Source organism: Elgaria multicarinata, chromosome 1, assembly GCF_023053635.1.
Source record: "Elgaria multicarinata webbii isolate HBS135686 ecotype San Diego chromosome 1, rElgMul1.1.pri, whole genome shotgun sequence".
NCBI lineage: Eukaryota > Metazoa > Chordata > Lepidosauria > Squamata > Anguidae > Elgaria > Elgaria multicarinata.
Genome location: NC_086171.1, coordinates 119,233,137 through 119,258,053, shown reverse-complemented (window position 1 = coordinate 119,258,053; position 24,917 = coordinate 119,233,137).

The following is a 24,917-nucleotide window of genomic DNA, read 5'->3' as shown; positions in this document are numbered from 1 at the left end:
GGGGACGGGATGGGGGCAAGGGAACGACAGACGGGGACGGGATGGGGGCGAGAGAAGGAAAGCCAGGGACGGGATGGGGGCAAGGGAAGGATAATTTTTTTAAAAAAACCCACTTACCTTGTCCGGAGTCTTCGGGGCACACGTGGCCCCTTTAACAAAAAAAATTTAAAAATTTAAAAAATGGCCGACGCTGCAGGGCTTCCGGAGTCCCTGCGCGTCGTGCGTGTAGGAGGTGGGGCGGCGCACGCTAAAGTTAGTGCGCCGTCGCCCCGCTTCCCTGCCGGCTTATCCGGCATGGTCTAGCAAGGCCCTAGGTTAATATTCTTAGCCACAATTTCTATGGAATTCAGACCAGTTGGAGGTTTGTAGTTTGCTTCTCCTGCTACCCTTCAAACAGGTAAGCTAAAATCCTAAAATCCGTCCTTCAAATAGTCTGTGAAAGGACAAGGGACTAAAAAAGCATCTCATTTTCCTGGCTGCTGTTTGGAACCCTGGTTCATTTGTTGGGCAATTTTTAATATACGTAGCCTCACATGAAGCTTGTATGGTTGATGAGAGTCCACAATGTTTTTGTGCCTGACAGGGAAAAAAAAAGGCAAATGAGGCCCTTCCTAGCAGCAGAGTTATAACAATAAAGAACAGACAATCTGAATACTATTTTGTATACAAAATGCAGAGGCTTACTCAGTCTACCTAATGGTAAGGCCGGCCTCAAAATGTGGTTCATTTTTTTCAGCCATAGTTTAACCATATCCATAAGGAATGAAGAAGAAACTGACAAGCAACTCTTAGTGCAGCTTTGTTTGCATCTTCTCTGCCCTGTTATGAACCATTTGCTTCTTTATACAGTGCAAGACTGTGGTTAATGGTTTATTATTTTTCATGATTTCTCAGTATGCTGCTCCATACATCAAACCCGAGCAGGAAAATGATATCCGTAGAGCAATCAGGCACAATTTCAAGCAGGTGATTAATGTGCCTTTGAGTCTCTCTCATCACTTTGGACAAGGAGCAAGTCACGTTTTATAGCATTACTAATCTGATATTCATTAAAACTTGTATATAAAAAGGCAAGCGCAAAGATTAAACCCAAGTGTGTGTCAACACCAAACCCAAAGGAGAGTATTTATAAGTTCAATGGCATTTATGGTCCTAAAACTTTTGATGATTAATAGCACTTAGAAAAGAAAGATCCTTTTTCGTTGTGGGAAGTTATCCTCCCCCTTCCCCCCAATATAATCTGTGCATGAAACAAAGGACCACCAGTCCTGATTTTTATTCTTTGCTGAACATGGATTCTATCTGGTTCTCAGAAATAAGCTCAGCTAAAGGTGACTTTCTTTACAACGTCACTAAAAGTTTCATTTCAAGAGAGCCCTACATCCTTGGTAATACAGCTTAAGTAATGCAAAGCATGGCTCCTCTGTTTTCCCTTGTTCTCCTACAGTAAATAGTATTGGCCTCTATATATTCATGGTATCGATCTTTTTTTAATGATATGCACAGAAAAGTAATTCCCAAATGTTCCGCCTGTCACTGTGACTAATCTTTCCCCCCCTTTGCTCCAGATTTCACACCTTGAGGAAACAGCTGTGTCAATGAAGCTTTTCATTAAAATGTCCTGCAGATGTCAAGAGAAACACATTAATGGCCAGATAAACCTTATAAATGGCAAGTGTGCCACTTAAATACTAAATAAAAACAATAATCAATAGCAAAGGCAGCAGCAGGATATAAATTTGCCTGGTTTTTAAATAATTTCCTGAAGTCATGTAAGATGAAAGTGCTGACTTTTAATTCCATTCCTCAAAAAACTTTTCCAATAAAAAGTTTGTTTATCGTCTGTCTGTGTTTTTGTTTTGCTTTTTCCTTCTGGGGTAGTGGTGGTTTTCTTATGTATGGGGTATTTTTAAAAGCGTCCTCTAACTATGGCTATAACATCTAATTTACTGAGGAAGTTTGCAAAGTATCACTAACTGGTGAAAAAGTATTACACCTTTATGATAAGCTTGAATGAAAGTGGAGGAATTCACACTCCCTGCTGAAGGGTAAGTAAGACTATTAAGTGTTCTACTGAAGCATTGTATTTTGGGGCCCTCTCAATATAAGGGTAAGGTAGAGTAGGGCCACAGCTAGACCTAAGGTTTATCTTGGGATCATCCAGGGTTCGCCCCTGCCCGAGCACTGGATCCCCTGTGTGTCACCTAGATGAACAGGTTTGACCCCTGGACGATCCAGGGATAAACGTTAGGTCTAGCTATGGCCTAGAAGACTTCTGTTTGAGGTTAAATCCTCCTCAGCATCAGTTTAATAGTGAATTCAGTGCTTATTGTGGGACCAAAGACCCCCATCTTCCAAAGATATCAAATTATTTCATCTTATTAAAGCTTTTATTACATTTATTATTAATGCAGATCTGCTTAAACCCGGAAGAGTCTGTTTCAGTCGCCATTTTGAAAGAGATGTGAGCAGATCTATTGCCATGTTTTAGACATCCCTACAGAGGAATACGCTGGCCTGAGAGACAGAACAACTGCCTTATTTTGGAGGAGCTCCTTGAACTGGCCATGCTACTGGGGAATTTGGACCATGGTGGTGGCTAGGAGCCCCTCTGCAAAACTTTGGCTAGTGTGCCACCTGTGTCCTTCCCTGGAGAAGGCCAATCTGGCCTTTGCCACTCCTGCCTTGGTCACATCCATGCGGAATTATCATAACGTGTTCTATGCAGGGCTGCTGGTATAAAATGCTGCTGCAACCTATTTGTTTCCAAGACCAATTTCAAAGTACTGCTTATCTCTCTTTAGGTCCTATATGCTTCGGGACTAGGGTATTCTCCCCATATGGACCTGCCTGCTTTGTGAAGATCTTCAGTGGAATCTTTGCTTTGCATCCTGCCACCATCAGGAGTATAATTGAAAATGACATAGGGCAGGGCCTTTTCTGCAGTGGCATCCAGGAACCCGCTTTCCCAGATTTTATGAAGTCTGTCCACACCACAAGATTTTCCCATGCAGTTAAGGCTGTCTTTCCATCAGGTCTTTGGTCTTGACATGCAGAGGAATCCTAAATGGTGTCTGAGAGGGTAGGGGTATGCAACGGGGCAGACTGACCACCTCATCCACAACATCTCATTGGGTGGGGGGGGTATATCCTAAAGCATATCAGAGATAGAGAACCAGCCTTTTCCAACTAGGAGATCAGATGTTTGAGAGGGTGAAAAGAGGGATGGGTCTGCCCCTGTTTCCCTACCCAATAGTTGCCAGTGGCAATTTATTTTTTTAAATGGGGGGAGGGGGTGTCTGCACACAGGCCTGGCTCTGCCACATACATTACATTGGATCAGGATGCTAACGTTTTGATCATGGCAGCCTATAGACTGCACAAGTTGAACCCATTAACAAGGAAGACGTTTGTACCTTTGGAGACTAAAGATCCCCCCCCCCATCTCCCATGTGAAAATGCTTTTGATTAAATTAGGGAAGAAAAAAAGAAGATGCTTCAACAAAAGCCCCAATGCCAAATGCCAATCATTTATTCGCCACCAAGTCAAAGACTTTTCATTTCAGGTGTTTCTTTGATCTGCAGTGGCACCTACAATGTAATGAATAATATTTCCAAAACTTCAAAGGTAGAATTGAAAATGCCTGCATCAGATTCAAAGGGTGGGGGGGGGGTGGAGAGGAGAAAGAAGAAAAGGAAAAGGAATTATCTGAACAGGGAAGATGCATTACTAGTATCATTTATTAAAGGAACACATGTATAATCTCTCCTGTACAATGCTGACAGTACTCAGAGTGACAGTCATATCTGAGTTGGAAATATATGTCAACGAAAAATATAGGAGAACGGATGAGACAAATCAGACACATCTTGTACGTTTAAAATGGTTTGCTAGACTCTTTATGAACCATGATAAGGGATGATCTGACAGAGAGCTTGAGTGTCTCTTTCCCCTGAGCTGGGCTGAGTATGTTGCAGGATATACCCTAAATTGCCTGTATTTTTTGAACCTCCCAGAGAGCTTCGGCTATTGGGCAGTATAAAAATGTAATAAATAAATAAATATCTTAAAGACTTCAATGGTAGGTTGTTCTCTTACTCAAAGTTGGTTTGGGAATGCTTGAGGTCTTTGATCTGCCTACAATCCTATATGAAATAATCAGATCCTAGCCACTTAGAACTAGGGATGATGGGAGCTGTAATTCAACACATCAGGAGGGCACCAAGTTGGATAAGGCTGACTACTGTGCAGAAGGGAACGTGGCTATCCACCAGATCATGCCTTTCTCCAAATGTTATGGCACAGTTTTCAGCAGTAGAAATGTATAATATGCATTCAAATATGTACTTTGAGACAAAATATTTTTGCGGAGGATTAGATTAATGCTGAACCAGAATAGAATTATAGTCTTACTTCAATCAATTTATTTAAGGCAACCAAATTCAGGTTTTAGCCAATTGCATACACGAAAGTTATACACAGAGTATAAAAGTATGTCATATACAAAAGAATGGATAAAATGTGACAAAATGTAAAAAAAAATACATGCACATAGAACTAAAACCTTACTTGTTAAAATATTAAAATATATATGTGCATACAACTAAAACCTTTGGCTGTGTTAAACATTACAAACCTGTCTGTACTGGATAGTAGATATTTGACCTTGTACATATCACTGAGGGTAGGAATCACTCTTAAGAGCTTCTCTAAATATTTTTCCCTGGGTGTTTCATACAGTTTACAGTGTAGCATATTGTGTATGGCGTCCTGCACCCATTGGCTGCCACAGATGCATAGGCGCTGATCTCTGGGGATTTTCTTAAACCTGCCTTCTAAAAAGTTTGATTTCATTGTCTGGCAGTGCAGGGCGGTGAATGCCCTACGAAGAGGTGGATTTACATCAGACAACTATTTCTCTATCCTGTGGTGCCATTTTTAAAAAAGGGTAGGCATTAGAAAATCTAGATAGACAGCCTCCATATCCTTTTTTGCAAATAGCTCTTGGAGATGCACTTTGATTTTGTGTCTGCTAGAATGAGTTCCAGCAACAAGAAGGGCATCTGGATCAAGCCCATATTTCTGTAGTAAAAAATTACTTTTAGCTATCCAGTTTTTTTGAGATGGTGAATGTGCCTGCTCTGCTATACACAATTTAACCAATTCATTTACAGAAAATGTCAGTTTTAGAAAATAATAATAAAAAAGGCCCTAAAAATATGGAATTGGCATTACACCCACTTCTGCTCACAGATAGACTATAGGTGTTCCTGGTGGCAGTCCCAATAAGATGGGTAGAAAGGTGTTCTGTACTGACTCCAGCTGTGTTGGCTCTGGAATACCCCAAATTTCTGCCCCATAAATCATCTGAGGGATAACCTTGGCAGCAAAAACTCTTAGAGCTGGCAACACAAGGCTACCACCCTTAACTCTAGCAAATTTCAACACAGACTGTGTTGAACTTTGGGCTGAATTATACTCTAAAACATGTGTTAGTGATTTCATCCATAAATAGACATTTCCACCCATTGCTAAGTGCCAATGGCACACACCCACCATTTTATTTTATTTTTAAAAAAACCTGCTTTTTAAGAGGAGGAAAGGAGGAAGCGAATAAAAATGGGTTCGAACAATTCAAATGCTTCAATGTAACAGATAATAGCAATACTCTTGTGTCGGTACATCTTGGTTCTTTTGTGGACAGACACAGTTAAATGCTAAAGCCCACAATCCTATGTACACAAACTGGAAGTACACCCCTGAGTAACCTAGGCCAGATCTACACCAAGCAGGATATGAAACTTTGAAAACGTTTTGAAACTGTATATGGAGGCCATTGCTAGACAAGGTTTTAGCACGGGCTGATACCCGGGTTCACCCTTGTGCGTGCAGATGACGCACAGGGGATCCCTGGGTCAGCCCAGGCTAAACCCTCCCTTGGCCCAGGATAACTGGCACCGGTTGTGGCCCAGTATTTTCGCAGCCCCGGGCTGAGCCAGGTCTAGCCCCTTCTGCGGCTTTTCCTGGCTACGTGGCTTACTCGTGAGTAGCTGGGAGAAGCCGTGCACTGGCACAGCACTCCACAGGAGCGTTGTGCCCATCGGGACGGGAGGGGGAATCGTGGGGGGGGGGAGAGATGGGGGCCGGGGGGGGGGAAGAGTGGACCCAGTGGGAGAGATGGAGAGGAAGAGTAGAGTTAGGGGACATGGGGGGGGGGATCGCGGCCCAGGGGTGATGGGGGGGAATCGGACATGGCTGGCTGGCGGGCAATGGGGGGGCATTGGACAAGACGGGTGGGTGGGAGGGCATCGGACAGGGCGAACGAGTGGGCAGGCAGGCAGGGGGGCATCGGACATTGTGGGGGAGAATCGGGGGCAGGGAGAGTGGGGAACCTTTTTTCCTTTTCTTTTTAGAAAGACTTACCTTGTCTTTGGTTCGCTTCTGCACACATGGCCCCTTTAAGATTTTTAAAAATGGCCAACGCAATGTGGCTTTCCTTTACCCTGTCGCATGTCACATGTGGACAGGAGTGACAGCCCACGCTACTTCTAGCGCGGGCTGGCCCCTCCATGCGCCGGGATTTAAAGGTAGGTCTGGCAAGGCCCAGAGTGTGTCCTGGGCCCCAACAGTTGTCACCACTGTTATAAAACATTTTAAAGCAGTAGTGTAGATCCTGCCCTAGGTTTTGCCAAGTAAACATGCATAACACTGATTAAATCTGATTAATTACTTTCCAGAGTGTGAGGGCTTGGACGTGCCTGGAATTGGGGGAAAGCACCAGGATACATGTTGGGGTTTTTTTTTAGACGAACTGGATATTTAGAATTCTTTTCAGGGCCATTCCAGGCTCTAAACCGAAGGAGAGCCTGAAAAAGCAGAGGTCCATTGTGTTAGGTGGATTGATTAAGTCATCAATCCCTGCTGTTACAGTATATGATGTGCCAGACATCTCCTTGGATGCACTGCACAATTCGGTGCATCTTGACATAATTTATTGGCCAAACAAGGCCTCATGATGACCTAAGAATGCAAGCTTTTTTTTCCTGAGTCATGATCACACAGGATGGTAATGTCAATAATTATTTTATAAATGGATGGGTAATTGTGTGCTTTCTTAAATTATGGTCACAGCCTGAGGCTGGAGAAGCAGAAATAACTGCTCTGCGAATTAGCATGACCGACGTGTGATACATTGCATCATAAAGCTTCTGCTCAAGACTCTTCTGAAACTAGGTTTGCTATTTTTAGATCCAGGCTTTCTCAGATGTCACCCTAAAATATAAAATAAAATCAAGCAGGGGGGAAAGTAACTTGAGGGGAAGGAGTTGCGGGGGGGGGGAGATGGGGGAAGGGGTTAAGTATCCCCTCCCAATCTTCATTTCTTTACTGAAAATAACCATATTTTGCAGTTGTGTTTCTCTCTCCCCATTTTTTTAATGAATGGTATACATGATGGGAAACGACGATAATCTTATATATGTAATGTATGGGTGTTTTCTTTCATTTTCACAATGTTTTTTCTATTCTGTTTTGTTGATATTCACGATTGAAAATAAAAAAAATATTAAAAAGAAGAAGTTGTTTTTCTCTAAAACAGGATAGCATCAGGAATGATTCAATGAATTTGCATCTGAGATATCTTTTTAAAAAGATTATGCCAATTCACAGATTGTTCCCAACTGTGGCCATTAGTAACGATAGCTAAATAATGTAATGCTAGTAACGATAGCTCCATGTCCAAGAGGCAGTAGATCTCTCAATATGGTGCACCAGAATGTAGGGATGAGCTGTTGCCTAGGGTAGGGTGACCATATGAAAAGGAGGACAGGGCTCCTGTATCTTTAACCGTGGCATAGAAAAGGGAATTTCAGCAGGTGTCATTTGTATGCATGCAGCACCTGGTGAAATTCCCTCTTCATCTCAACAGTTAAAACTGCAGGAGCTCTACTAGAGTGACCAGATTTTAAAGAGGGCAGGGCACCTGCAGCTTTAACTGTTGAGATGAAGAGGGAATTTCACCAGGTTCCCCATATATACAAATGACACCTGCTGAAATTCCCTTTTCAGTACAACTGTTAAAGATACAGGAGCCCTGTCCTCCTTTTCATATGGTCACCCTACTGTTGCCCTCCTGTCTTTCTTCTTACCTGTAGTGCATTGACCTGCTTGGCTTGTTGTACCAAAAAGCCCCTGATAGATGATACAGACATTTCCTGGTTTGGCAAAGCAGGAGAACTAATGCACTTCACCGCTTTTCTTGTAGACTCCCCAATGATCCCAGACACATCAAGCTGGCCACCATTGAAATCGAACAGGGCTTTTCTTATGTTGTCAACCTGTAGCCGGCCCCAGAGGAGAGATGGAAATAGCTTGGAAAGGAGTGGTTTGATCTTTGACAGTATATCTTCTCCATTCTGCTCACATAGCACTCGGACTGCTTTGTTTTCTCATCTTATCTCTCTGACCAGATCTAGGCTGCCAAGCAGATCAGCATGGGCACAAATTCTAAGTGACGCATGACAGAGGAGAATGAAACTTGCTGCCCTAAGCACTGTATGCCCTTCTTTGCCAGCCATTTATCTCTGCCTCTGTCTCCTTCCCGAATACAGCTTAACAACACAACTATGAGCACTGCCAGAAATAAGACAAGTGGCATCAAAGAAGGAAAAACACTGTTCCTTTCCCCAGTATTTTGAGTGTCTGGGTAAAAAAGAAAAGTTGTTCCAAACATCAACATGGATCTTCAATTCCCATGCTGTCATTCCCAAAGACAGGCAGGTGGCAAGCCTAGGCAAAAGACACTGAACATTTTATTCTTCACCAATGATCTTTTAACACCCCTTCTTGCTTGTGTAATAAATTTGTACAATCCTAATCTGCATAAGGAAATCTAACATGTCTTAGAGATAATCATAAACCTGATCCACACCAAGCAGGATATAACACTTTGAAAACAGATTGAAAATGGTATATGGAACGTGTCCTGGGTCTGAACAGTTGTCAAAACCGTTATAAATTATTATAAAGCAGTAGTGTTTTATACTACTGGACTTGTTTTATACTACTGCCTAGCTGGACTTGATAACAGATTTAGGTAGGCCCAAAGCGGATTCAAACTGGATTCCTCTGGAACAGTCACTCAAACCTGACATTAAAACCTATTTGAAGAGGACTTTGGCCTTAGCTAGACCAGCGGTTATCCCGGGCTGATACCCGGGATCGCCCCTGTGTGTCCAGATGATGCACAGGGGATCCTGGGATCAGGGAGGGATTATCCCTCCCTGGCCCTGGGATGCAGCCCTACACTTTGGGCCTGGTTTTTCCTGCAGTCTTGGGCTGAGCCAAGACCACAAGTGTATGGCCCGTTTCCGCGGCTTTTCCCGGCTCCGCGCGATTACTCACATGGAGCCGGGAGCTGCGCCCATTGGGGCTAGGGTGGGGGAATCGGGGAAAGTTGGTAAAATAAAAAAAAAACCACTCACCTTTGCGCAAGATCGGTGGACTGCTCCTGCCTCTTCTTGAGGCCATCGCACCTTACATGTAAACAAAGGCAAGATCTCACATTATTCATAATGCAAGGTCTCCCCTCCTCTCCCCTGGATTTTCAGTTAGGTCTAGCAAAGGCCTTTAATGGTATACCTGTATGTGACACTATTCCGCTGTGGTCCCCACCATAGTTCCCATGGGCACCATGATGCTTGTGGAAACCTCCGTTGGCACCCTACAGGCTCCTTGCCCTTCCTGATTCTTTTTCTTTCTGTCTTTTAAATAAAGGTTTTTTGGGGTTTTTTTAACTGGGAGTCTAGCATGTTGCAAAGCAAAGCGCCAGCTTCCAGCACCATCTTTATTTCCAAGAATGCCCCTAGATCCCATGTGTGCATTGCCAAGATAGATGAAATGCATTAACAAAAAAAGAAAAGAAAAAAGAAATAAAAGTGCATAATGTGCCTAATATTTGCATATGCTAATTTATATGTGCGGATGCAAATATAAAAGTAATAACCATAATGTAAATAGAAAAACAGCATATCTCACCATAGTGGGGAAGAATGCCACCAGGTGATCTGTGTGTCTTGTTCAGTCTGCTGTCCAGGTGCTGGTTGATGGGCAGCTTCAAGGCTCAGCTCTTCCCTTCAATAGTTCTTTACCTTCAGGCCACAGCTAGACCTAAGGTTTATTCCAAGGATCATCCCGGGTTCATCCCTGCCTGAGCACTGGATGCCCTGTGTGGCACTTAGATGAACAGGTTTGACCCCAGGACAATCCTGGGATAAACCTTAGGTCTAGCTATGGCCTTAGACTGGACTTGGACTGGACAACCCTTCAAATAGAGAACATGCTCCTCCCAAAATCCCCCTTTCCCATTCCATTGACAGATGCTTTCCATTGATGGGGCACATTAGCTGAATATTACCCACCATTATCCACACTGTTATGGCATTATGAACAAATACATTACAAAACAAGACACATAGAGACCTGGAGAGAAGAGCTATTGTTTTTATCATCTCCTTTCTGATCCTCAAGAAAAGTTTTTAAAATGCAACCAATTGTGTTCATTTTTTACTTATTTATTGGTCTACCAGCCATTGTTCTTCACATCTAAAATGTTTGCTGGCGAGTGCAAGAATAACATGTGTAGTTATATCAGCCTAACGGGTCATATCCATTCATGTTATTTTCCCCCCTTTTTCTTTACCTAAAATCAATAAAGAAGAAATCAGAAGCATCATAGACTGGAGGGCAAGAAGAATGAAGCATTTAATATTAACACAGAGACATCTTGCTCTCAGGACAACTTACAAGCTCATAACTATTTTATCAGGTTTCGCTTTATTACTTGCCTGGGTGTCATCCAGCACTTTGTATGCTTTATAGAAAAAAAAAAGGGGGGGTTGCAGGCAACAGCAGCAAAGAAGCCAAAGCTTGTTATCGATTTGGTTCTGGGGAGTTCTATACAAAAGATTCTTATGCAAACATCATGGCCACTGATCACATCTCACAAAGCGATTGAGGCATACAAACCTACCTTATATCTAAATGAAAATCTAAAAACTCATCCTGGCTAATATTTCATTACCTAAGCTGCCTGGTTTTCATTGACAATAAAATAAAAGGGTTATGATTACAGGACAATGAAAACAAATATCAGGAGTAATCCATTACCTCTAATCACTTGGAGAAAAGCCTTTTATGACCTATACTCAAGCTATGTTTTGTCTTTGAACATCAAAGTTACACACATCCAGTAGAGCAAAATGGAGATCAATATTCATGCAAAGGGCAAAGGCAATAAAAAATTACTGAAACACAAAGAGTTATTCTGTCACGGCTGAAATAAATCTCTAGAGCATCCCTCTTGCTGCAAGGTCAACTATCTTTGATATAACCTTAGACTGGCGGTATTGTTCCTTGACAGGGATGCCACTACAGATGATTAAACATGTAAATGATTATGATATGGGTAAAGGTAAGAGTACAAAGGTTCGCTGAAAGCTGAGTAGCTAAAGTGGAAGAGCATATCTATCAAAGCAGAAGGTTAAAAGGTATCAGCCCTGTTCAAGCATTCAGTAATCACAGGTCATGAACACACAAAGAAGCCCATGGAAATGCACGGCTTAATGCCTCCCTGAATTGACTAGGTTGTCCATCCCCATGGATGAAACTTTATGGCAGGTTTGGGGAACCTTCAACCCATGGGCAGGATGCGGCCTGCAGGTTCTCGATCTGGCATACTAGATTCTTCCCATGCCCTGCCCCCTCTCCTGGCAGAGAAAAGCTCTTATATTTGATTGGCAGCTGATAAATATAAGAGATTTTCTCTTCTGTACAATTGCCTAAGGACGGGGAGTTGCAGGGGAGGGGAAATTTAACCCTTAATTCCACCCAAAATCCTGAGGAAGATCCCACTGTGATGTTTGTGTGTGGTGGTAGTGGTGGCAAGTTTTTGTTGTTTGTTTCTGTGTGATATAGAAAAGTTAGTGGCAGAAAGTGTAAGTGTTTGTATGTTTGTTTGTGTGTGCATGGGGAAAAGGAGGAGGAGGAGCCTAGAGCCCACCCCAAACCATCTCTGACCATGTCTACTGTTAACATGCAGCTCACAGGGGCAAAAAGGTCGCCCATATGTGCTGTAATGGATTGATGGGTTGTGGTCTGCCCCTCTGTCCCACAAACTTCAGTATGGGGCCCTTTCTATACCTAAGGATTATCCCAGGAAAATGGAGGGATCATTCCTGCCTGCTCCCTGAATCCCCTGTGTGTCATTTGGATGCCCAGGGATGATCCAAGGATGATCCCAGGATAAATGGCTAGTGTAGACATGCCCTGGGTTATCAATTCACTCAGCACAGTATGAGCAAAGGGTTTTAAATACCCACGTGTGGTTTGGGAGGAGGAAAACGTGACATCTTTTAAACACCTCCTGAAAACATACCTTTTTACATAAGCTTTCCCTGGATTTTAACTAAGCTAGTTTTATATTGCATTTTTTTTTTAAAAAAACTTTTTAACATTTTAAGATTATGTGACATTTATTGTACTTTATGGTTTTAATTGTGCACTGCCCAGAGAGCTTAGCTAATGAGCAGTATAAAAATGTAATAAATAAATAAATAAGAATGTGCTTTCTTTCTGATTATATGCCACTTACTTATGAGAAGCTTTGCAAGTATCCTAACAATTATCCTGAAACCATTTTTATCCAGGGTTACACCATTGTGAGCCAACATATAATCAGCCTCAGATGTATTTCTTTAAGCAGTGGGCTCACTTTTCTCATGACCTTTAAAAAGTCTCCAGGCAGCCTAGTAAAAGTTGGCTTAAAAGCAGTGAGCCATGAGTCTGCTCTCCGTCTTCTGGTGCTGACACTGGCTCATAGGTTGTATACCTTTGCTATATATCAAGTTGACTATTTATACCAACCACAAGAAGCTGTTGAGGGTCATCTATCTGATTTACTTTATTTAACATGATGTGCCTCTAAAGTTCTTCCGAAGTCTCCCAATGGCGTTATAAGGTGAAAAGGTGACTAGTCTGTAATAGCCGTAATTAGGCATGTGCTCCGCTCCGATTAGAAGCGCAGAAGCAGGAGCGGATTGGCCTGCTTCGCCTTGCCCAGAGGCGGAGTAGAAGCGGACCGTGGACCACTAGAAGCAAGGCGAAGAGAAGAGCCCATTTTTCGGAGCTCCTCTTTCAGGCGGACCGCTCCGATCGCCATCTTGAAAACATTTCGCCCATAGGATTGCATTGCAGAAAAGAATCGCGGATAACTGGGTTGTTTTTGAAGCTATCGTTCTGAAAATTCTTGTGCTCAGAGAGTCGTGGATGGGGGTCATTTTGAGACTACTCTCAACTTTCTGCGTCCTGTGGTTCACGTGCAATATTTTTTAAAAAAATCGGGTACATTTACAATACAAATGGTAGGGTAAACTGGCTGCGGCGCAGCGGGGTTTATTTGAAGCGATGACAGGCACATTCAACTCCCAATCCTGATGAGAATTGATCACCTCATGAAGCATCCTCCAATCCCAGCGTTTGAGGGGGGGACTAAGCCAGAGTCACCCTCACAGTCAGAGCTGTCAGCGTCTTGTGGGTTTTGGCGTTCGTGGGGATAGGAGGTAGTTTTAGCTGCTGCTGTGTTTGGACTTTGGAGATAGGATTTAGCTTGGCGTGTGTTTGTTTATTTCTGACTTTTTGCTTAGTTTGCTCTGTGTTTTTCCCTTACTTTGATTTAATATAAACTTTATTTTTAAATTTTGGAGTGTGTGTTTGTTTGTTTGTTTGGTTGGTTCTCCCCCTCCCCTCTCTTAAAGCCTGATTGTGTTTGATCTTCCTTGTTCCTTCTATCTATATACAAAAAAACCCCAAAAAATACCCCCCAAAATATTTTTCTCTATTGCTCTGTGTTACTTGGACTGTGAGTCTGCTGTGCAACAGCCACAGATAGAGCATTTAAATCAAATCCTGTTTGGGCAAAGCATACACACACTTCTTGTCCCATTTCCCTACATATAGTATTCTGGAGATTTAGGATTTAGCTTGGCGTGTGTGTGTGTTTGTTTGCTTATTTCTGACTTTTTGCTTAGTTTGCTCTGTGTTTTTCCCTTACTTTGATTTAATATAAACTTTATTTTTAAATTTTGGAGTGTGTGTTTGTTTGGTTGGTTGGTTCTCTCCCCCCTCCCCTCTCTTAAAGCCTGATTGTGTTTGATCTTCCTTGTTCCTTCTATCTATATACAAAAAAAAAAAACCCAAAAAAAGTATTTTTCTCTATTGCTCTGTGTTACTTGGACTGTGAGTCTGCTGTGCAACAGCCACAGATAGAGCATTTAATCAAATCCTGTTTGGGCAAAGCATACACACACTTCTTGTCCCATTTCCCTACATATAGTATATTCTTATACATATTATTATTAATATTAATATTATATTCTTATACATATTATTATTACTATTAGTATATTCTTATACATATTATTAGTATTAGTATAATCAAAATGAGAAGAGGGAGCAGGCACATGTCTGGTGAAAGCAGTGTTCAAGGCAAGGCTCAGGCTGGCACCAGTAAGCAGGCTGCCTCTCCTGCTGTGAAAATCAAACGGGCAAGTCCTTGGCTGGCTACTCTGCAACAGAAGCAGGACAAGCAGCAGGCAGAGGCAGTCTCTTCTGCTACTTGTGCCCGGCATTCTCTTTTTGAGTGTGGGAATGGGAAAAGTGCCCCTTTGCAAGAGGCACGTGGCTGCAGTGCCATTACAGTAGGCGGCGGAGGAGGAGTATCCCCAACTCCTTCATTATCGTTTGAGCCCATGAGCCCGCTGCTGGACCTGTCTCCAGACCTCCTAGATGAGCAGGAAGAGGCGGTGGTCCTCCAGGATGTGGGGGCTGAGGAGGAGCAGCAGCAGGCCGAGGCTCTCTCCCCAGTTTCATCCCACACCTCTTCCGCTGCAACCCCTGTTTCTGTGGCAACACCAGAGAGCTCAGGCGGGCAATTGGTGGTGTCACCACGGAAGTAAAAGACAAGTATAGTGTGGGACCACTTTGAGTTGGGAGCGGATCCCCGCTTTGCTGTCTGTCGCCACTGCAAACTCAGCCTAAGCAGGGGTTCAGCTACAGGGCATTATGGAACCAGCAGCATGAAGATGCATCTTCAGAGGCAGCACCAGGCGATCTTGCTGGGGAAAGAGGCGGGCGAGGCGACTGGTTCCAGGGGAAAGCCGAAGGCTGCTACTGCTGCTGGCACTGCCACTGCCACTCTAAGCTCTCCATCTCCCATCCCCACAAGGGTTAGGCAGGCAACCCTGCGGGACATGGGGTGGGGGAAGTATTGACCCACAAGATGGCGTTTTCCAACGCCCACCCAGGGTGCTACTGTGGTGGGGCATCTGCCGGGACTGACTCCTCCCCAATACTAGATCTATGACATGTCACTCTGCCTGCCCCTCTGCTAGCCTGTCCTCCTCGGTGACCGACTCGCTGGGATGGTTTGCGTTTGCAATGCGTGACTAACTGCAGTGCTGGCTTAGAAACCAGCCATCCTTGCCTCACTTCGTTGTGCCCCCAGAAATGCCCGCAGCCTGCCTGCCTGCCTGCCCGCCCCCCCCCCCGGGGTGCTGCTGTGGTGGGGCATCTGCCAGGACTGACTCCTCGCCTGCTCTGCCTGCCTCTCTGCCCACCTGGTGCCTGGGAGATGGGCTTTGCGGTTCGTGCCCAGCGCCCTCCGGCACGCTTGCTCCCAGTCATCCTCCTCTGTGCCCCTCAATGCATAACTGCTAGCTTAGAAAGAAACAACCAGCCATCTTTGCCTCACTTGCTCCTTGTGCCCGCTTATGGGTTGGTTTGCTATGCATTAGTGCTCAAGCCATCCTTGCGGCACTACAATGCATGCTGCCTGCCTGCCTGCCTGCCTTCCCTCCCTTCTCCCCTTCCCGCCTTGCAGGGATGGTGTATGTGTCTTGCTTTGACTCAGGGGAGAAGTCCTTCCTGTGCTCACTTAGACTTTATCAAGATCAAAAATCCATTTTTCAAGTGTGCAAGAAGATTTAGGGTTATCTCGTGGCATGTTGGGATTTCCTTGGAACTGGCCCCATTGAGCTGTCTGCATTGCAACTTTAAATCCCTGACATACTGGAGTGTCTGATTTTCAAAACTTCCCCTAACATCAGGGGATGATGGGATTGGCTTGAAACTTGGCGTCCATGAGGACACATGGGTAAACTGTCATGGGACCAAAGGATAGGTTTCTGATGTGCAAATTGACGTAGTTGTAGAATGGGACAATTTGGGGTGAGTTAAGCCACGCCAAAAATCAGGGGATGATGGGATTGCCTTGAGTCTGGGCGTCCATGTGGACACATGGATTAGCTTTCATGGTGCCGAGTTTGAGGTTTCTAACATGCAAATTGACGGAGCTATGGAAAGGGGTGTGAATGGGGTGCCCGATTTTCATAAATTCCCCAAAAATCAGGGGATGATGGGATTGGCTTGAAACTTGGTGTGCGTGTGTATACGTCCATGAGGTGTCATGGTACCAAACATGAGGTTTCTAACTTTCACAGAAAAAAAGTTGTTTACTTTTCTAGCTTTCAATGCAACCCTATGGGGGGAAAAACGGAGCTCCGATCTGGATCCGGAGCGCCGAGCGGAGCGGAGCGGACATAGGCGGAGTGGGGGTGGGGCGAAGCGGCCCGATCCGCAAATCGCGGATCTGGAAGTGAAGCAGAGCGGGGGGTCCGTGCACACCCCTAGCCGTAGTTAATGCATACAGGAAGGATGCTTAAACAATTTAGTCTCTGTGTGAAAAAGATGGTTAATTCTGTATACTCCAGTATGATAAGGGAACAGAAACATGTTTTTCCTTTGAAACAATTGCACAGTCCTTACATTTATTTATGTACTTACTTATGTATTTATTTAGGGCACTTTATAGTTCACCCTCTCTTGCAGGCCTAACAACAGTTTCAGATATCTTTTCAAAAGCCCACAATAGAAACAGATACATTTAAAATGGATGTGAGGAAAGGGAGATAGGAACAAAGACAACCAGATTTTTACCGTTCTGATCTTTGCAACATTTATTTGGTTTATTTATTTATTTATTACATTTTTATATATATTCTCTTTCATCTTGTGATACCTGGGTGGTATACAAAATGTAAAGTAATCTGAATATAATATACAATAAAACAACACTACCCACAGCAATAAAAAGCAGGAAATGCATAAAAAAGGCAGCCCACACCAAGAAGTTTAATAAAGTAGTTTAACATGCCTGGGCAAACAAATAGGTTTTGACCTGGTGCCAAAAATAGAATGATTGTGTGACTTGCACCTCCATGGGGAAGGTGTTTTACAGCAGTGGATTTAACCCTAGGAGCCTGTCCAGACAACATGCTAAGCCATGGTTAGGCCACTAACCCTTTTATAGCAAATGGTTAGTGAGCATGTTTAAACCATAGTTACGTAGCCACCATAGTTAGGAATGGTTCACGTGACATGCTAAATCAAGGTTCACATGACATGCTAAGTCATAATGTTTAGCTCAAAATACTTAACCACCATGGATTAACATGTCATCTGAACAGGGTCTATGTGTGAACAGATGAATATCTTATATCCACTCCAGGTGATTGGGACCCCAATTACATAGGAGTCCCAATCAAGTGCCATGCCTACTCATGCATTTATTTGCAGATATGCAAAGCAAATGCACAGACAGTGTGCCTGATGTCAGAGTGGAAGTGGTGCTACATCTCTGTTCTTGTCCATGCATACATTCTGCTTTTAGGTAATGACCGGGTTTGGACACAACGATAACCAACGAGGGGTTAAACAAGCCATCATGGCTTATTTAACCCATTGTGCGTTATCGTGTCATCTGTCAGGATTTTTTTTAAACCCACAACGGCTTATCTGGCTAGACTAACCCACTCTGATAGCCCATGGTCTGCAGTAGGGTTTATTTAACTCAGCATTGGATAGGGGTGTGCACGGACCCCCCACTCCGCTTCACTTCCAGATCCACGATTTGCGGATCAGGCTGCTTCGCTCCGCCCCCGCTCCGCCCATGTCCACTCCACTCCGCTCGGAGCTCCGGATCCGAGCTCTGTTTCCCCCCCCCCCCATAGGCTTGCATTAAGCTAAAAAAGTATACAACTTTTTTTCTGTAAAAGTTAGAAACCTCAAGTTTGGCACCATGACACCTCATGGAGACATGCACACGCACGCCAAGTCTCAAGGCAATCTCATCATCCCCTGATTTTTGGGGAATTTATGAAAATCAGGCACCCCATTCACACCCCTTTCCATAGCTCCGTCAATTTGCACGTTAGAAACCTCAAACTTGCCACCATGACAGCTTATCCAGGGATACACATGCATGGCAAGACTCAAGGCAATCTCATCATCCTCTGATTTTTGGGGAATTTATGAAAATCGGGCACCCCATTCACACCCCTTTCCATAGCTCCGTCAATTTGCACGTTAGAAACCTCAAATTCGCCACCATGAAAGCTTATCCAGGGATACAGATGCACGCCCAGACTCAAGGCAGTTCCATCATCCCCTGTTTTTTGGCGTGGCTTAAACCTGCAGACATCTCAATGGGGCCATTTCAAAGGAAATCCCAACATGCCATGAATTGGGGAGTATGAATCTTCTTCCACACTTGAAAAATGGATTTGGAACTTCCAAAACTCCAAGTGAGCGCAGGAAGGACTTCTCCCCTGAGTCAAAGCCAGACACACACAACATCCCTGCGAGGCGGGCAGGGGAGCAGGGAGGGAAGGCAGGCAGGCAGCAGACATTTCTGGGGGCATAAGGAAGTGAGCCAAGGATAAGCCAGTAATGCATATAAAATGGAATAAATAAATAAATAAACAAAGGAGGGGTGGAATTAAAAGCAGGAGTGTTGCTGAATAAACAACAAGAAGAACTTTTTTAAAAAGGCTATATCTGTCTTTTACCAGCAATAGGGGGACGTGCCCAAGGGAGGGGGAAGCAGCTGCCAGTTCAACTCATGACATTGCTCCACCACTAAGAAGTAGAAATCTCACTTCAACTCATGATAGGCATTGCTCCACCGGGTTACTCTCTTTGGAAGGTTCTGATGGCCTTCCAAGTACAGGAGAGAGTGGGGGCACGTCCACATGGGATGCCCTAGGGGAGCTCATCCCCTTGCACCACATCTTTTCAGTTGTTCCCCAAAGTTAGGGTGGGTAGCAGTGCTGTGTTTCTATCTCTTATTATTGGCTTAGTATATGATTTCACAGGTTGTGTTTGTGCATTTGGTGGGGCTACTGTTTTAAAAAAACACTGGGTTTTTTTAAGTCCGTTCAGACTAAGAAAGAGAAGTTCCCAGAATCCCAAGTTACCCGTTTTGCCTATCCCCTCCTCCAACTTTGGGATCATGTGATCATGACCGGGAGTTGACTCTGCCCCTCAGCCCTTCGGAAAAGGTATTTTTCCCGCTGGTTTTTTAAAAAAATTCTAGCGCTCAACCCGCACCATGCAGAGAGCTGAGAGTAGTCTCAAAATGACCCCCATCCACGACTCTCCAAGCACAAGAATTTTTAGAAAGATAGCTTCAAAAACAACACAGTTATCCCCCTTTCTTTTCCGCAGTGCAATCCTATGGGCGAAATGTTTCAAGATGGCGATAGAAGCGGAACGCGGAAACCGGAGCGCTCCGAAAATGGGCACTTCTCTTCGCCTTGCTTCTAGGGGTCCGCGGTCCGCTTCTACTCCGCCTCTGGGCAAGGCGCAGCAGGCCAATTTGCTCCTGCTTCTGCGCTTCTAATTGGAGCGGAGCACATGCCTAGCATTGGATATCATGTGATAAGGTGGTTACCATGGGTTATTTTGGTCTCCTACAGAGTTGTGTGGCAAGAGGGGTCAAATATGCTGCCGCTCTGCTCCTCACTGGCTTTAGTGCTTGGGAATATGTTAAAGTGAATAATCCAGTGTGACTTTGGTATTGGGAACCAGTGAAATAAATTCACCAAGCAGTGTCTATGGGGGAAATGTACAATGACTGCAAGGAGGCGGGGGGGGGGGATGTAGGATTTATTTCTGGCTAAACATGCACAGGAATTTAGCCTGAATTACTCAACATGCTTTTAAACACACCAGCATACATAGAGGAATTGCGGTGGCCAGGACAGTGCCTTGGAAAAGAAATATCTAAGACCAGACCTTACAACTTGTTTCCCGACATTTATCACAAAATTTAAACATCTTTGGAGAAGAGAGGAAAGGGAGAGGGAGGGAGGGAGGGAGAGAGAAGGGTGTTTCAGTTGATAATTGTTTAGAAATGAAATATTTCTAAAGCTGAGTTGAATATCCCTCCAATACTCATAGAGACTTACACCCCTATTTGTCCCCTGCAAAAGAGTGTACATTTAGGATAATATTCGGGAGAGAAACAAAATTCTAATACCTTTTACTAAGGGTGGGGAAGTCTTACAAGTTGTCAGTTTTCTCCCCGCACTGAGGTGTGTGCATGTGGAAGAGATAAAACCTCAGCATCTGTTTAAAAGGTAGACCATCCTGCAAAAGGTATTAGCACTTCATATCCTCCCCTCACCCCAAAACATTGCATCAGTCTTCAGAGAGCATTTTCACCCCACTCCAAATTGCTGAAAATGTTGGGCTGAGCAGTTCATCCCAGCTAGGGTGACCATATGAAAAGGAGGACAGGGCTCCTATATCTTCAACAGTTGCATAGAAAAGGGAATTTCAGCAAGTGTCATTTGTAAATATGGGGAACCTGGTGAAATTCCCTCTTCATCACAACAGTTAAAGCTGCAGGAGCTCCACTACAGTGACCAGATTTAAAAGAGGACAGGGCTCCTGCAGCTTTAACTGTTGTGATGAAGAGGAAATTTCACCAGGTTCCCCATATATACAATTGACACCTGCTGAAATTCCCTTTTCAATACAACTGTTAAAGATACAGGAGCCCTGTCCTCCTTTTCATATGGTCACCCTAATCCCAGCAGCTCAAACTTGTAAATAATTTGTTAACTTGCTCTTGCAGCTTAAAAGTCTCCTCAGTTTGTGGTAGAGTTTTGTCACGTATTGTTTCATGTATTACTGCTTTTCAGCACTGTTTTATCCCATAACTCCTGCTTCTCCTTCTTACTTCTGGATTAGTCACATGAGTGATCTCACCCAAACCGTGGAAGGATGACATCACAATGCAATGTGTGCTGAAAAATCACTGGCGGGGGAAGCATTTTTCAGAAAACATTTCTTAAAAATACCCTGTTAATATTTTCGCCTCAGCTCTAGTTAAGTGGTATCCAGAACGTTATTCAAATCCATAATTACAAAAGCAACATCTTTCTCTTTCTCAGAACGATTTATCCAGAACGTTTGAGCTTGTTGCCTTTCTGAAAGTGCCGAATGCCAACGGGATGATAACAAGCCGGACAGCTGTGAGAGAACTAATGCTTGTAAGCTTGCAATAAAACTGATGAGGAACATACTGGCAGATTCTTTGTTTCTCACGAGAAAACTGACTTTTGCATTTGGTGGAAAAGATGCAAATGTCAGGCATTAATGATAACCAATGTACAATGCCATGGTTCAGTGCTTGCCGGTACTTAATTTCCAACAAAATCACAGTCCTCTCTCAACCTTTTCCCATGTAGCTGTGTAAACATGACAGTAACTTTAAATCCTGTTGACAACTACTTCCTCACCTGTCAGCCAGCAGTCAGTTGCAGTTCAAATGGCATTGTATAGGAAGGCATCACCCAATCCTCCTCTGCTACACCGACACCAAGGGTAGTAATTTGGGACACTGCTGAATTGCTGGGTCAAAACATGTCACAGCTTTACAAGCAGCTAAACAATTAAAATGATAGTAGGAGCAATGTTTTGTTTTTGTTTTTTTAAAAAAACACACACACGAAAGGAAGGAAGGGATTTCCCGTAAACAACCAAGATCCCTCAAAATGTTTTCACTTTTTCTATCCGAGTAAATTCACACAGCTGGTTTGAGTACATATAATAAGTGGATATGGGGATAGATAGGAACCTATCCCCATAATGTTCTTGGGACAGGGTGACAGGTAAATCTAAATAAATAAATAGCCTTTGGGTGAATTCAGACAACTGAGTGTTATACAGTAGCTTCCCAAAAGCCTGTGTTTTCAGACTATGAAATTAAGCCTTGGATCCCTTGCAGCTGCTCAACATCCAGGGGGATAGAAGGGTAGTAATGCTTGGCTTAATCACATAGCTGAATATGACAGAAGGGAAACTGGTTAATCTGTCCTAGCAAACATGAAAAAGCATCCTGTCATCTTATGTACATTGATGGTGCTATATAAATAAATAATAATAATAATAATAATAATAATATAGAGTGTCTTAAACTGAGGACTTAGCTAGACCTACCTGATAGCCTGCGATGGAGGAGGGAAGATCTCGAGTTGTGTTTAATACAAGATCCCTCCTTTGTTTACACGAGAAGGCGCGACGACCTCAGAAGGAGAGGCATTGTGCCCGCCATTTTTAATTTATCAAAGGGGAAGCAGCGCACGAGCGCTCGCGTGCTAAAGGTAAGTGCTTTTTTTAAAATTTAAATTTAAATTAGTTTCCCCACCCTACCCCCAATGGGAGCAGCACTCATGAGGTGCTGCTCCCATTGCACGGCTCCCGTCTACTCATGAGGAATCGCACTGATCCAGGTTAACCCATGGCACCCAGCCACACATTCTGCGGTCTTGGGCTCAGCCCGGGAACGTGGAAAAAACAGGGCCAAAGGGGAGGGCGAGATCCTGGGGCAAGGGAGGGATCATCCCTCCCTAATTCTGGGATCACCTGTGCATCGTGTGGATTCACAGGGACGATCCCGGGTATCACCCCGGGATTTCGACTGTTCTACCTAAGGCCTGAGTCACTGCAGTGCTGCTATTTGGAATTTGGAAGGTGCCAGGCATTACATTTAGAACCTTCAGCATCTAAAGCATGTGCCAGTGCCATTCCATTGAACTATGGTCTCTCAGACACTGATCGATGGAGTATTCTTACATAGAAGGCATCATCTGATGTTGCAATCATCAAATAATCAATATGCATGTATGAACAAGCCAAGGGATGCAAAAAGAACAGCCCACGGGCCACAGGTGCCCCCTTATGCCCTGTCTGGTGGCCTCCCAGCTACTGGGGGGGGGGGGGGAGACAGAAAAAAGGGGGAAATGCTGGAACATTCTGGGAAGTAGGGCTTGAAGGCCCCTACTTGCTTCCTAAGATGCTCTAGAAAGGGGGCTTCTAAGGCAGGAACCACAGCACCCATTCCAAGAGAGTTATTTCCTCTACCTCCTGGATGTTTTTCCTGAAAAAGTTACTGGTACAAAATGTGGGATGTCAAGATCCTTTAGTAAGGATGTGGATTAGGAGAAGGGCAAGGAACCAAGATTCCTGGATGTCTGGGTGGTTTGAGAGATGAGGTTTCTGGGTGGAGTGTTTCTCTGATCAAAGCAGGGGCCCAGCATATCAACTGCTCCTGGGAATTAGTTAAATCTGAGTGAGTGAGTGAGCGAGTGGTGTGGGGTTGTTGTGGTTGAACGTAAGTTGTATGTTGTATGTGAACATGTATTAGTGTATGTGTATGCATTAGGGGTGTGCACGGACCCCCCGCTCTGCCCCGCGGGCCGATCCAAAAATTTCGGGTCGGCCCGCTCCACTCCGCGCCACTCCGCTCCTCTTCACCGCGGAGCTCCGGCTCCGAACCGCGGGCTCAATTGAAGCCGCCGACGGACCGCGGACGGAGGCAGGTAAGGGAGAGGAGGGCAGGGGGGTTACCGGGCCCTGCCGCCATCGCTGCCCATGCGGCAACGGCGGCAGAGCCCGGTAAGGGACCAAGGGAGAGGGGGCCTTACCTGCCTCCGTCCGCGGTCCGTCGGCGTCTTCAATTGAGCCAATCTGGATTGGGCCTGATCCTCTTCGCGCTGCTCCACCCGTCTCCTGCTCCGTTCCACGGAGCGAGATCCGGCTTCACCGCCGTTGCTACATGGACGGCGGCAGTGGTGGCGGTGCAGCATAAGCCACTCCCCCACCCCCTTACCTGTATCTGTCACGGGCTTCAATTGAAGCCCGCGACGGAGGCAGGTAAGCGTCCCTCCTCCCTGCTCCCTTACCTGGCGCCGCCACCGCCGCATGGATGGCAGCGCCAGGTAGGCCAGCCCACCACCTCCGCCCCTGCCCCCTTACCTGAATCCATCACGGGCTTCAATTGAAGCTCCGGTTGAAGCCGGAAGAGGCCTCAGCCTCCACTTCCGCCTTCAACCGGGGCCTCAATTGAAGCCCACGACAGAGGCAGGTAAGCGTCCCTCCTCCCTGCTCCCTTACCTGGCGCCGCCACCGCCGCATGGATGGCAGCGCCAGGTAGGCCAGCCCCCCACCTCCACCCACTTACCTGAATCCATCACAGGCTTCAATTGAAGCTCCGGTTGAAGCCGGAAGAGGCCTCAGCCTCCACTTCCGCCTTCAACCAGGGTCTCAATTGAAGCCCGCAATGGAGGCAGGTAAGCGTCCCACCTCCCTGCTCCCTTACCTGCCGCCACCGCCGCCACCGCTGCATGGATGGCGGTGCCGGTGATGCCTGGTAGACCAGACCCCGACCCCGACCCCTTACCTGCATCCATCATGGGCTTCAATTGAGGCCCTGGTTGAAGCCGGAAGAGGCCTCGGCCTTCACTTCCACCTTCAACCGGGGCCTCAATAGAAGCCCATGATGGAGGCAGGTAAGCGTCCCTCCTCCCTGCTCCCTTACCTGGCGCCGCCGCCACCACCACTGCATGGATGGTGGCGCCGGCGGTGTCAGGTAGGCCAGCCCCCCGCCCTGCCCCTGCCCCCTTACCTGCATCTGTCATGGGCTTCAATTGAGGCCCCGATTGAAGCCGGAAGAGGC